Genomic DNA, 13,565 nt, shown 5'->3' on the forward strand with positions numbered 1-13,565 from the left:
CGGAGAGCTCCTGACAGTCGGTCCGTTCCCGCTGGGGATTTAACAAGGCCTTGGTTGGCAGCGCCTTCCAAGACGGGCAGTTTTCCTGTGCGGGGACAGCCTCCCGCGTCCATCCCGCGTCTCCCTGGACGGAGCAGGGCCGGGCAGAAGCCACGCGCTACGGTTCGGAGGAGAGCAGTGCCGGGGCAGGGTTCAAGTCAGGATGTCGTCGTCACGCTGGGGCGTTTCTCCACCTTCCTGCCGAGAGCGTCTCGTCTCCGCTTCCTGTGCTCCAACAGCCAGCGCGGAGGCGAGAGAGGCAGGGAGGCGGTGAGGGGACGGGAACATGAGCAAGGCAGATGCCAGTGCTGTGGGCCCCACGGGGGGTGGGTGGCGTTGCCAGAGGGAGTTTTCCCTGGGGCCGGAGGCTGCTTGTGACAGCCGAGGGAGCGGGGCTCTCGTCTGACGGTCGGGTGCGAGCACGCTGGAACGATTCAAACGAGGCAAAGCACAGGCTCCGCGCCCCAAACTGGAAAGGTGTCGCTGCATTCGAGTTGTTCCTGCGCAGCGTTGAAGCGTGTTCACGCTCGGTGACGAAGCTCGTTCACCCTGCGTGATGAAGTACGTTCACACACAACAGCGAAGCACGTGGACACGCAACGAAATGTGTGCACACAAACAGCGAAGCCTGTTCACGCGCAGCAGCGAGCGGTCTAACTGTTGTTAGGCGTGAGCTCGCTGAGAGCAACCGAGATGAAGCAGAGGAGAGGCCCCACACGCCAAACTGGAAAGGTTTTGCTCTGGTTCAATCCTCAGCTCGTTCACAGGCAGCAGTTAAAGCGTGTTCACGCTCAATGATGAGGCGTGTTCAAATGCAATTAGGTGCGTTCACACTCAGCGATTTAATAGCGTTGAAACGCGTTTACACGCAGCGTTTAAGCACATTCGCATAGACGAGTGACGCGCCTTCCCTTCCTCCTCAGGATTAGAGCTTAATAGCAGCTGCCCCTTTGAACCCTGCCCCTGGGGAAGGACTCCCAGCGTGCCTGTGTGCCGCTAAGAGCGCTGTCGCTGGGAGCAGGGCCCCGCTGGACTGGAGAGGGTTGATGCGAGACGCTGCCATCGTGGGGCTGAGGCTTCCTTGCAAAGGTGTGGAGCCTCTCAGTTGTTCACAGCTAGTTCACACCCAACCACGAGAACAATGCTTTTGCGTATGGCCACCAGCCACGAGGCGCCAGGCAAGCTGTTGTAGGGGGCAGTCTTGACTAGGAGCCTTGGGCCGGGAGACGGGGCTTGTGCGTCTCCCCTGCCCACGGGGGGCGCTCCTCCCACCGCACCGTCCATCTCCCCCTGCTCCAAGGCCACGCGACGACAAAACGATGCATGCGCTCACCACGTAGTTGGTGTGTAGCGCATCGTGCTCCAGAAGCCTCGCCTTGGTGTTGTGGCGGCCTCTGGCTCTTCCCAGGCCTTCCAGCTTTCAGTTGTGGCTCGCATCTGACCTCTGAGACGTACCGTACCGTACCGTACCGTACCGCCTGTGTTCAGTTTGGTTCGTTTTGCTTCATAACAGTGTGACGACAACATCCACGGCTTTCTGGCATCCTAAAGCCCCCGATTTCTGCTGTGACAGAGGATTTCCGTTGTAACAGAGCTGTTCGCAGGGGGTCACCAAGCAGGCTGCCCCTGACACCCCCCCCCCTCAGCTGCACGCTGCTGACCGCGCTCTTCATCCAGGTGCAGGCAGAGGGACCGCTTTCCTCCGGGCAGGCCAGCCACCCCGTCCTTCTCGGACAAGTAGTAGCCTGCCTGCCAGACTGCCGGGGGCCCCTGCCCGGCACCAGCCCCCCCCAGATGTCTCTGACGAAGCGACGAGATCTACTTTTTGACAGCAGCAAGTTCTCCCCGAGGGGAGGTGCACCGCTCCTGGAGGCACTGCAATACCAGGCCGATGCGTGGAGTGGATGGAGCAAGCTCCGAGTCCATCTCCCAGTTCCAAAAATCCATTTAATATAAAGTCCTCACATCGAGGACATATCAGATATTAAACTGATAAGAACAGATTGACTTTTATCAGTAAATGGTAAGGATGGTAAATCCAAAAAAAGATGACAAAGCCGATAGGGAAATACAGAACGCCCGGGCGAGGGACTAACAATAGAAGGATGGGGGTGAGGTTGGGAACGCACCTAGGTTACATGCGATACAAAGTTAGCCAACTAAGCCCGGGGGTAAGGGGAGAGGGGAGTGGGGAGGGGGAGGGAGGGGGGGGTTTCGCGACGCTGAGAGAGAAAGAGGATAGAAACACACATACCCGTGACAATGGTCCGCAACGGTGGGAGGAGTGGTCCGAAGATGAAGCGTCTCAGTCTAGATACAGTCTATCGCGGGGGTCCTCTTCGGGTGGCGCTGGGTCGTCGTCCGTCGTTGATGAGTCCTCTTGAAGCGAAGGTCCGTCTGTTGCGGAGGGGGGCGGTTCAGGCGGTCCCCTCCGGGTCCGGTCCGGCGGCTGTTCTCCTGCTGGGGTCCGTGTACTGGCGGTGGCCCGTGATGTGTTCCACGTAGATGTCGCGGGACCACCGGATGGTGTCGGACACCATGAGGCAGCGCATCAGCTTGGCGTAGCGGCGGGAGACGCGGCAGGCGCGCAGGACGCTCTCGTTACTGGGGTCCCAGGCTCCGAGCGTCCCCACGATGAGCGCGTCGACCGTCACGTCGTAGCCGTGGCCCCTCAAGGTGTCGGCCAGCGGGGCGTACTTCTCCCGCTTGCGAGCCCGGGCGTCGGTGAAGGCTTGGCGCCGGTTCTCGAACGGGATGGTGACGTCCACGATGGTGATCTTCTTGGCCTCCTCGTCGGTGATCACGATGTCGGGGCGCATCTGGCTCTCGCAGCCCGGGACGGTGCGGTTGACGGAGACCTGCCCCGCGGCGGCCGGGATGGCCCTCACCAGCCGGTCCTGGACGGCGTTGTGGCGGAGCTGCCAGGCCCTGGCGTGCGGCTTGCAGCTGCACAGCACGTGGGGGAGGGTCTCGGCCGCGTAGCCGCACCGTCGGCACCTCTTGTCCCGGTGGCCGAAGCGGACGGCCCCGTTGAGAGGCAGGCAGTTGAGGCGGGCGCGGTGGAGGAAGCGCCAGTCCGCGAAGCGCGTGAAGCTCCCGCTAGGCATGAAGTGGTTGCTGGCGTCCCACTTCGAGGTGACGTCGAAGACCTTGCCCTGGTCGGGTTTGGCCCTCAGGTCGCCGGCGTATTTGTTGCGGACGGCGTCCTTCAGGAACCTCTCCAGGAAGGTCCTCGTGCGGGGCGTCACGGTCACGGAGTCGGTGTGCGGGGCTGGCTGCAGGGAGACTGCCAGCTCCCGGCGCTCCTCGGTCCAAGTCCAGGCGCAGCCGATGTGCTTCCCGAGGCGGCGCGTGGCGTTGCGGGCTCGGCTCCACAGCGAGGCAAAGTCCCCGCCGTCTCGGCTGAACTCGCCCTCCAGCGAGCCGCTCAGGAAGGTGGCCAAGTCACGTCCTACTACACTTGATCTTAGCCAAAAGGCCGAGAAGCGATACCGTGAGCCCCTCGGAAACCTCGGGGCCCCCACGGGCAGCCCCCCCAAACACACCGCAAGCTGCCACGGAGGCCCCTCCGCTCACAGTCGTCACCTGCAGCTTCTGGCACCAGAAACCCACACGGAAAAGTCCTTCCGCAATATCTCGTGCCCAACTGGTCCGAAGCACCCCCCCCACCCTCCCCCACGTAGCCCAAAGGCCCCCCCATTCATGCCCTCTCAACACTGCCCTGCCTCTCGCCTCCTCCTCGCTGGCCATGAGAGGAGAGATGATTTGCTCAAAGCCGGAGTGAGCGCGATGACGACAGCGTCTCGCGGGGCGTTCCTCCAGCCCTGATCTCCCCGCCAGCAGCAGCACAGCAACAGCAGCAGCAGCAGCAGCAGCAGCAGCAAGCCCCTGAGCAGAGACGGGTACACTGGGAGCCCTTGTCAAAGGGGCAGGGATCAAAAGGGCAGCTGCTGATCCCTGAGGGGGAACGGGCTCTAATCCCCGAGGGGCAATGCGCTTCACTGGTCGGTGCCACCGTGCTTAGTGGCAGAGCGGGAATGTGCTTCAGTTGTGCTTGAACACAGTTAATCACTGAGTGTGAGCCCAACCGGTTGTATTTGAACAGGAACACCCTTAATTGTTGCCTGTGAGTGTGATTGTGCTTCAGTTGTGCTTGAACACCCGTTGATCACTGAGTGTGAGCCCACGCACCAGTATTTGAACGGGAACACCCTTGTTGCCTGTGAGACTGTGATTGTGCTTCAGTTGTGCTTGAACACCCGTTGATCACTGAGTGTGAGCCCACGCACCGGTATTTGAACGGGAACACCCTTAATTGTTGCCTGTGAGACTGTGATTGTGCTTCAGTTGTGCTTGAACACCCGTTAATCACTGAGTGTGAGCCCACCCACCAGTATAATGGGAACACCCTTAATTGTTGCCTGTGAGAGTGTGAATGTTTGCAGTTGTGCTTGAACACCCGTTAATCACTGAGTGTGAGCCCACCCACCGGTATTTGAACGGGAACACCCTTAATTGTTGCCTGTGAGAGTGTGAGTGTCTGCAGTTGTGATTGAACACCCGTTAATCACTGAGCGCAAACCCACCCACTGGTAGTGGAACAGGAACACCCTTAATTGTTGCCTGTGAGAGTGTGATTGTGCTTCAGTTGTGATTGAACACCCGTTAATCACTGAGCGCGAACCCACCCACCGGTAGTGGAACAGGAACACCCTTAATTGTTGCCTGTGAAGGAGCTGCAGACGACCGAAAGAGAGCAAAACCTTCCTTTCCGGTTTCGGCTGCGGCGCCTCTCCTTTGCTTCGTCTTAGTTGTTTGTTCTCAGCTAGCTCACAGCTAACAACTAGAACAGGCTTGCACGTGATTGCGCTTCACTGTTTCTGTGCACACGCTTAATTGTGTGTCAGTGGACATCCCTGTTGTGCCTGGAAGGGTCCTGCGGTGGCACGCTCCGGTCCTTCCCCCGATGCCCGGTGGGTGTGGTGTGCGGGTGGTGGTTGTTGTTGTTCTCCCCCCGCAAGCTGTGAGCGTGTGTTGCTGAATCCTGTTGCTAATAAAGATGAAGCTGTTTGCCGTCCCACCAGTCGCTCTGCTGAACGCTGACTCGAGGACAGAAGCCCAGGGGCGTGGAGGTCTGAGTGAGTACCCCGTCCCAGGGACCCCGTGGCCAAGGCCAACACTGTATGGTGTCAGAAGTGACCTGTCGGAGTAGGCAGACCAAAGGCTCTCTACAGAAGCAAGCTTGCATACAGTTGAGCAGAAGCAAAGCTGCCATAGCACTTTGCAAAAGCAAAGCAAACCACCGGTGCAGTTTGCTCCACAGGAGGGCCATCAAGCTGCAAAGGGCAAAGTTTGCAAACGATGCGGAAGCACACGCAAGCCTAGATCCTGCCCAGCTTTTGGAGAAACCTGTTACAAATGCTCTGGAGCGAACCACTTTGCAGAAATGTGCAAATCAAAGGGAGGGGCTCCAAAATCTGCAAAAGGAGTCAGTACCCTCTGTATGGGCGTAGTGTCTGCCAAGCAGCACTCACCCACCGTTGATAAGCAGAGTGCCTGGGATAGCGCAGGTATAGCACAGGAGTTTTGATACGTTACAGTCTGCCTGGCCACTGACTCCCCAGCCCAGCCCAGCCCAGCCCAGCCCAGCCCCTGGCTTCTTGACTTTTCATCCCATCCAGGAAGAGCGCACATCAAGTGCTGAAACCTCCTTAGCCTGACGAAGGGTTTTTGAACCTGAAAGCTTGCTTAATAACTATTCTCCAACTATTTGGGTTGGTCTAATACAAGATATCAAATTCACCCAAGGAACCTTGTCTGCCTGGGTCCTTAGACCAACACGGCTACAACCTACACCCCTGGTATAGCACAGTGATGACCGCTGGCTTGCCAGCTTATTTGAAGTTAGATACTGGAGCAGAGGCAAACGCTATTCCAGTAGCTGTAGCAAAAGCTTTGCAGGGAAAACTATGCAAGGCTCAAACTCATGTTACATTAGTTGCATTTGGCGGTGCACCCATGAAACCAAAAGGTGCAGGCATTGCAGGCTGCAAATCTGGTGCTAATGAATCTGATGTACCTTTCTACCTAACTGACAATAGTGACCCACCAAGACCTAGTAGGGTGGCTTGCACCACGTCGGACCTCATCAGACGAGTCCACGGAATGGCCCCGACAATACCCGCAACCAAGGCGGACCTTCTCAAACTATGTCCGGACGTTTTCGAAGGGGTGGGCCTATTTCCCGGTACCTACCACATCTGTGTCGACCCGGCAGTACCACCAGCGGTGTACGGGTGTAGAAAAATTCCCTGTGCAACCCTAGGCACGTAGAAGACTGCCCTCGAAACCCTGGAAGCTGTGAGAGTCCTTACGAAGTTGACTAAGCCCACGCACCCTGGGTCAATAGCCTCGTGATGGCACAAAAGAAGGATGGTTCGCTACCGCTTGGTTTATACCCGCGAGACCTCAACGAGGCAGTATCGAGGCAGCACTGTTCTATTCCCGCTGTAGAGGATGTGCAAAAGAGCTTGTCAGGTAAAAAGCTGTTCACCGTTCTTGATGAAGAGGACGGCTACAGGCAAGTCAAACCAGGCAAGGAATCAGCCGAGCTGCGTGCCACTTCAGTCGCCTTCCCTTTGGTGTCGAGTCGCCTAGCGAAGAATTCCCACAGAAGAACCGCGAGTGCTTTTGGGGACGTTCCAGGAATCCACATGGTCGCAGATGAACCGCGTTCCTACGTGGCAAAAACTCCCAGCAGTAATGTCTACAGGAGAAACAGAAGACACTTAAGGAAAGATCAGTCCTCAGTAGCAGCAGCAGAACAAGTTGATGCGCCCCAGGAGACGGCAGCAGAACAAGCATCGGAAGTAAAACCAGATCACCAAGAGCAAGAGTTTCGTTACATTTCAGAGGATCCACCAGTACCCACGGAGACACCTGATGGCACCACGGAAACAAAGAGTGAATGGGAGGTGAGGTTGCCTGTGAAGTAGAAGGTTTATGTAATGGGATCCAGACCCCTTTGGTGAGCCAAGTGCTAGCAACCTCTAGCTCCGCGGTCCTGAAATGTTCCCAGTTAAAGTAGCCGCTGAGGGACTTTCAACTACGGGAGAGGGAGCTCCCAGAGTGCAGAAGGGGGATGCGGTCCACGGCGTGCGCCTGGAAGGGGCCTGCGGTGGCACGCTCCAGTCCTTCCCCCCGATGCCCAGTGGGTGCGGTGTGCGGGTGGTGGGTTGTTGTTGTTCTCCCCGCAAGCTGTGAGCACGTGCATTGCTGAATCCTGTTCCTAATAAAGATAAAGCTGTCTCCCATCCCACCCGTCTGTGCTGAACGCTGGCTCAAGGACAGAAGCCCAGGGGCATGGAGGTCTGAGTGAGTACCCCGTCCCAGGAGCCCGGTGGCCACGGGCAAAGACTATAACGGCTGTGAGTGAAACAGACTCCTTGCAGACTAAGAAAATCAGAGGCACGTGAGCTTTTGTAAGCTAGCTCACTTCATCAGCAGGGATCCAGGTTGTCTCCAATTTAAAAAAAATCCCCGATTTTTATATTTATATTTTTATATTTATATTTTTATATAGCGGGGTTTCATTTTAATCATAATGGGAAAATGTGGGGGTTCGAGGTTAGTGTTTTTTTAACTGAAAATTGGGGAATTGTTTTTCATCAGAGGCCCTGTTCATCGGCTGGTCAGACGGGAGTGCCGGAAGCAGCACTTCTGTCTCGAGCGGTGATGAGAATGGGAGGGGAGGAAAAAGCAGGTGCCGGCAGGGCCTGCGGTACCCTGCAGGTGTCAGTCAGCGGGGCTCGCGGCCCCGCTTTCTTTGTCCTTCCCCTTCCCTACCCTTTGGTATTCCAATCCCTGCTTTCGGTTTAGCATCATTGCTTCCTCCAGCTGCATCTCAGCATCCGAGGAAGCAAGGTGCTGCTTGCGAAAGCTGATGCATCCCTGGTTTAGTGACTCTAGGAAGGGCAGATCCGCACTGCAAATCTTCCCTGAATCCAGGCTAGCGCGGCCAGTTCCTCTCCCTGCTCGGATCCTTAAAGGAGCAGGCCGAAGGCAGGCCCTTAGGTCTGCAGGCCAGAGTGAAACCTGATGCCACGGCATATCAGAGTACGGTGGATGCTCATGCTCTGGTTACTTGACGAAGCCGCGCCTTAGAAATGGGTGCTGTTGATTACTTAATATGTGCATTGTGTTTTTAAAAGACTTTCAGAAACGTATCGTGTTTTCCAGCAGGGCTGTCCAGTTGTTCAGAAGCACCTCTTACACCTCATCTCCGTAGACCTCATACTTTTATTTATACCAGAGACTTTTTGTAGCTTTTTTGGTTTTTTCCCTATTTCTGAATTGGGCCTTGACTTTTGGGGAGACCAGATTTTTCTGTCACGATTTGTGCTCAGCAGATAAGAGGGTGGTCAGCGCTTCTCTATAGGATACAGGAAGGTGCGACTTTTTTGAACGTATAACAAGGTGTTCGCTTTGACGTCACGCAGTATTAATACCAGCCCCGCAATACTATACTGGCAACTATAGGCCAGTCAGTCTCACCTCCATCCTCGGCAAAGTCTTTGCAAAAATTATCAAGGCTCACATTTGCGAGAGCCCGGCAGGACAAATTCTGCTGAGGGGAAACCAGCACGGGTTCATGGCAAGCAGATCGTGCCTGACTAATCTAGTCTCTTTTTATGACCAGGTTACAAAACACCTGGACACAGGAGCAGGGGTTGACATCGTTTACTTAGACTTCAGGAAGGCCTTCGATACGGTATCCCACCCCATACTGGTGAACAAGTTAAGAGGCTGTGACTTGGATGACTGCACGGTCCGGTGGGTGGCGAGTTGGCTAGAGGGTCGCACCCAGAGAGTCGTGGTGGATGGGTCGGTTTCGACCTGGAAGGGTGTGGGCAGTGGGGTCCCGCAGGGCTCGGTCCTAGGACCGATACTCTTTAACCTCTTCATCAGCGACTTGGACGAGGGAGTGAAGTGTACTCTGTCCAAGTTTGCAGATGACACAAAGCTATGGGGAGAAGTGGACACGCCGGAGGGCAGGGAACAGCTGCAAGCAGACCTGGACAGGTTGGACAAGTGGGCAGAAAACAACAGGATGCAGTTCAACAAGGAGAAATGCAAAGTGCTGCACCTAGGGAGGAAAAATGTCCAGCACACCTACAGCCTAGGGAATGACCTGCTGGGTGGCACAGAAGCAGAAAGGGATCTTGGAGTCCTAGTGGACTCCAAGATGAACATGAGCCGGCAGTGTGATGAAGCCATCAGAAAAGCTAACGGCACTTTATCGTGCATCAGCAGATGCACGACGAACAGATCCAAGGAGGTGATACTTCCCCTCTGTCGGGCGCTGGTCAGACCGCAGTTGGAGTACTGCGTGCAGTTTTGGGCGCCGCACTTCAAGAGGGATGTGGATAACCTGGAGAGGGTCCAGAGAAGGGCCGCTCGTATGGTTAAGGGCTTGCAGGCCAGGCCCTACGAGGAGAGACTAGAGAACCTGGACCTTTTCAGCCTCTGCAAGAGAAGGTTGAGAGGCGACCTTGTGGCTGCCTTTAAGTTCATCACGGGGGCACAGAAGGGAATTGGTGAGGTTTTATTCACCAAGGTGCCTCAGGGGGTTACAAGAAACAATGGCCACAAGCTAGCACAGAGCAGATTTAGACTGGACATTAGGAAGAACTTCCCAGTTCGAGTGGCCAAGGTCTGGAACGGGCTCCCAAGGGAGGTGGTGCTCTCCCCTACCCTGGGGGTCTTCAAGAAGAGGTTGGATAGGCATCTAGCTGGGGTCATCTAGACCCAGCACTCTTTCCTGCCTAGGCAGGGGGTCGGACTTGATGATCTATTGATCTATGCCTTCCAGGCACAACAGGGATGTCCACTGACACACAATTAAGCGTGTGCACAGAAACAGTGAAGCGCAATCACGTGCAAGCCTGTTCTAGTTGTTAGCTGTGAGCTAGCTGAGAACAAACAACTAAGACGAAGCAAAGGAGAGGCGCCGCAGCCGAAACCGGAAAGGAAGGTTTTGCTCTCTTTCGGTCGTCTGCAGCTCCTTCACAGGCAACAATTAAGGGTGTTCCTGTTCCACTACCGGTGGGTGGGTTCGCGCTCAGTGATTAACGGGTGTTCAATCACAACTGAAGCACAATCACACTCTCACAGGCAACAATTAAGGGTGTTCCTGTTCCACTACCAGTGGGTGGGTTTGCGCTCAGTGATTAACGGGTGTTCAATCACAACTGCAGACACTCACACTCTCACAGGCAACAATTAAGGGTGTTCCCGTTCAAATACCGGTGGGTGGGCTCACACTCAGTGATTAACGGGTGTTCAAGCACAACTGCAAACATTCACACTCTCACAGGCAACAATTAAGGGTGTTCCCATTATACTGGTGGGTGGGCTCACACTCAGTGATTAACGGGTGTTCAAGCACAACTGAAGCACAATCACAGTCTCACAGGCAACAATTAAGGGTGTTCCCGTTCAAATACCGGTGCGTGGGCTCACACTCAGTGATCAACGGGTGTTCAAGCACAACTGAAGCACAATCACAGTCTCACAGGCAACAAGGGTGTTCCCGTTCAAATACTGGTGCGTGGGCTCACACTCAGTGATCAACGGGTGTTCAAGCACAACTGAAGCACAATCACACTCACAGGCAACAATTAAGGGTGTTCCTGTTCAAATACAACCGGTTGGGCTCACACTCAGTGATTAACTGTGTTCAAGCACAACTGAAGCACATTCCCGCTCTGCCACTAAGCACGGTGGCACCGACCAGTGAAGCGCATTGCCCCTCGGGGATTAGAGCCCGTTCCCCCTCAGGGATCAGCAGCTGCCCTTTTGATCCCTGCCCCTTTGACAAGGGCTCCCAGTGTACCCGTCTCTGCTCAGGGGCTTGCTGCTGCTGCTGCTGCTGCTGCTGCTGTTGCTGTGCTGCTGCTGGCGGGGAGATCAGGGCTGGAGGAACGCCCCGCGAGACGCTGTCGTCATCGCGCTCACTCCGGCTTTGAGCAAATCATCTCTCCTCTCATGGCCAGCGAGGAGGAGGCGAGAGGCAGGGCAGTGTTGAGAGGGCATGAATGGGGGGGCCTTTGGGCTACGTGGGGGAGGGTGGGGGGGGTGCTTCGGACCAGTTGGGCACGAGATATTGCGGAAGGACTTTTCCGTGTGGGTTTCTGGTGCCAGAAGCTGCAGGTGACGACTGTGAGCGGAGGGGCCTCCGTGGCAGCTTGCGGTGTGTTTGGGGGGGCTGCCCGTGGGGGCCCCGAGGTTTCCGAGGGGCTCACGGTATCGCTTCTCGGCCTTTTGGCTAAGATCAAGTGTAGTAGGACGTGACTTGGCCACCTTCCTGAGCGGCTCGCTGGAGGGCGAGTTCAGCCGAGACGGCGGGGACTTTGCCTCGCTGTGGAGCCGAGCCCGCAACGCCACGCGCCGCCTCGGGAAGCGCATCGGCTGCGCCTGGACTTGGACCGAGGAGCGCCGGGAGCTGGCAGTCTCCCTGCAGCCAGCCCCGCACACCGACTCCGTGACCGTGACGCCCCGCACGAGGACCTTCCTGGAGAGGTTCCTGAAGGACGCCGTCCGCAACAAATACGCCGGCGACCTGAGGGCCAAACCCGACCAGGGCAAGGTCTTCGACGTCACCTCGAAGTGGGACGCCAGCAACCACTTCATGCCTAGCGGGAGCTTCACGCGCTTCGCGGACTGGCGCTTCCTCCACCGCGCCCGCCTCAACTGCCTGCCTCTCAACGGGGCCGTCCGCTTCGGCCACCGGGACAAGAGGTGCCGACGGTGCGGCTACGCGGCCGAGACCCTCCCCCACGTGCTGTGCAGCTGCAAGCCGCACGCCAGGGCCTGGCAGCTCCGCCACAACGCCGTCCAGGACCGGCTGGTGAGGGCCATCCCGGCCGCCGCGGGGCAGGTCTCCGTCAACCGCACCGTCCCGGGCTGCGAGAGCCAGATGCGCCCCGACATCGTGATCACCGACGAGGAGGCCAAGAAGATCACCATCGTGGACGTCACCATCCCGTTCGAGAACCGGCGCCAAGCCTTCACCGACGCCCGGGCTCGCAAGCGGGAGAAGTACGCCCCGCTGGCCGACACCTTGAGGGGCCACGGCTACGACGTGACGGTCGACGCGCTCATCGTGGGGACGCTCGGAGCCTGGGACCCCAGTAACGAGAGCGTCCTGCGCGCCTGCCGCGTCTCCCGCCGCTACGCCAAGCTGATGCGCTGCCTCATGGTGTCCGACACCATCCGGTGGTCCCGCGACATCTACGTGGAACACATCACGGGCCACCGCCAGTACACGGACCCCAGCAGGAGAACAGCCGCCGGACCGGACCCGGAGGGGACCGCCTGAACCGCCCCCCTCCGCAACAGACGGACCTTCGCTTCAAGAGGACTCATCAACGACGGACGACGACCCAGCGCCACCCGAAGAGGACCCCCGCGATAGACTGTATCTAGACTGAGACGCTTCATCTTCGGACCACTCCTCCCACCGTTGCGGACCATTGTCACGGGTATGTGTGTTTCTATCCTCTTTCTCTCTCAGCGTCGCGAAACCCCCCCCTCCCTCCCCCTCCCCACTCCCCTCTCCCCTTACCCCCGGGCTTAGTTGGCTAACTTTGTATCGCATGTAACCTAGGTGCGTTCCCAACCTCACCCCCATCCTTCTATTGTTAGTCCCTCGCCCGGGCGTTCTGTATTTCCCTATCGGCTTTGTCATCTTTTTTTGGATTTACCATCCTTACCATTTACTGATAAAAGTCAATCTGTTCTTATCAGTTTAATATCTGATATGTCCTCGATGTGAGGACTTTATATTAAATGGATTTTTGGAACTGGGAGATGGACTCGGAGCTTGCTCCATCCACTCCACGCATCGGCCTGGTATTGCAGTGCCTCCAGGAGCGGTGCACCTCCCCTCGGGGAGAACTTGCTGCTGTCAAAAAGTAGATCTCGTCGCTTCGTCAGAGACATCTGGGGGGGGCTGGTGCCGGGCAGGGGCCCCCGGCAGTCTGGCAGGCAGGCTACTACTTGTCCGAGAAGGACGGGGTGGCTGGCCTGCCCGGAGGAAAGCGGTCCCTCTGCCTGCACCTGGATGAAGAGCGCGGTCAGCAGCGTGCAGCTGAGGGGGGGGGTGTCAGGGGCAGCCTGCTTGGTGACCCCCTGCGAACAGCTCTGTTACAACGGAAATCCTCTGTCACAGCAGAAATCGGGGGCTTTAGGATGCCAGAAAGCCGTGGATGTTGTCGTCACACTGTTATGAAGCAAAACGAACCAAACTGAACACAGGCGGTACGGTACGGTACGGTACGTCTCAGAGGTCAGATGCGAGCCACAACTGAAAGCTGGAAGGCCTGGGAAGAGCCAGAGGCCGCCACAACACCAAGGCGAGGCTTCTGGAGCACGATGCGCTACACACCAACTACGTGGTGAGCGCATGCATCGTTTTGTCGTCGCGTGGCCTTGGAGCAGGGGGAGATGGACGGTGCGGTGGGAGG

General features: G+C 57.1%; 2 non-coding genes across 2 annotated transcripts; one reads left to right on the top strand and one right to left on the bottom strand.

Moving 5' to 3' along the window:
* Window positions 1–1,889: 1,889 nt before the first annotated feature.
* On the bottom strand, window positions 1,890–2,075 carry LOC132247815 (U2 spliceosomal RNA). The gene has a single exon (XR_009459254.1). It is a non-coding gene; the product is annotated as a U2 spliceosomal RNA (small nuclear RNA).
* Window positions 2,076–12,799: 10,724 nt separating this feature from the next.
* LOC132247816 (U2 spliceosomal RNA) lies at window positions 12,800–12,985 on the top strand. Its single transcript, XR_009459255.1, has one exon. It is a non-coding gene; the product is annotated as a U2 spliceosomal RNA (small nuclear RNA).
* The last annotated feature ends 580 nt before the right edge of the window (window positions 12,986–13,565 follow it).

The sequence above is a fragment of the Alligator mississippiensis genome, chromosome 1 (genome assembly GCF_030867095.1).
Source record: "Alligator mississippiensis isolate rAllMis1 chromosome 1, rAllMis1, whole genome shotgun sequence".
Lineage (NCBI taxonomy): Eukaryota > Metazoa > Chordata > Crocodylia > Alligatoridae > Alligator > Alligator mississippiensis.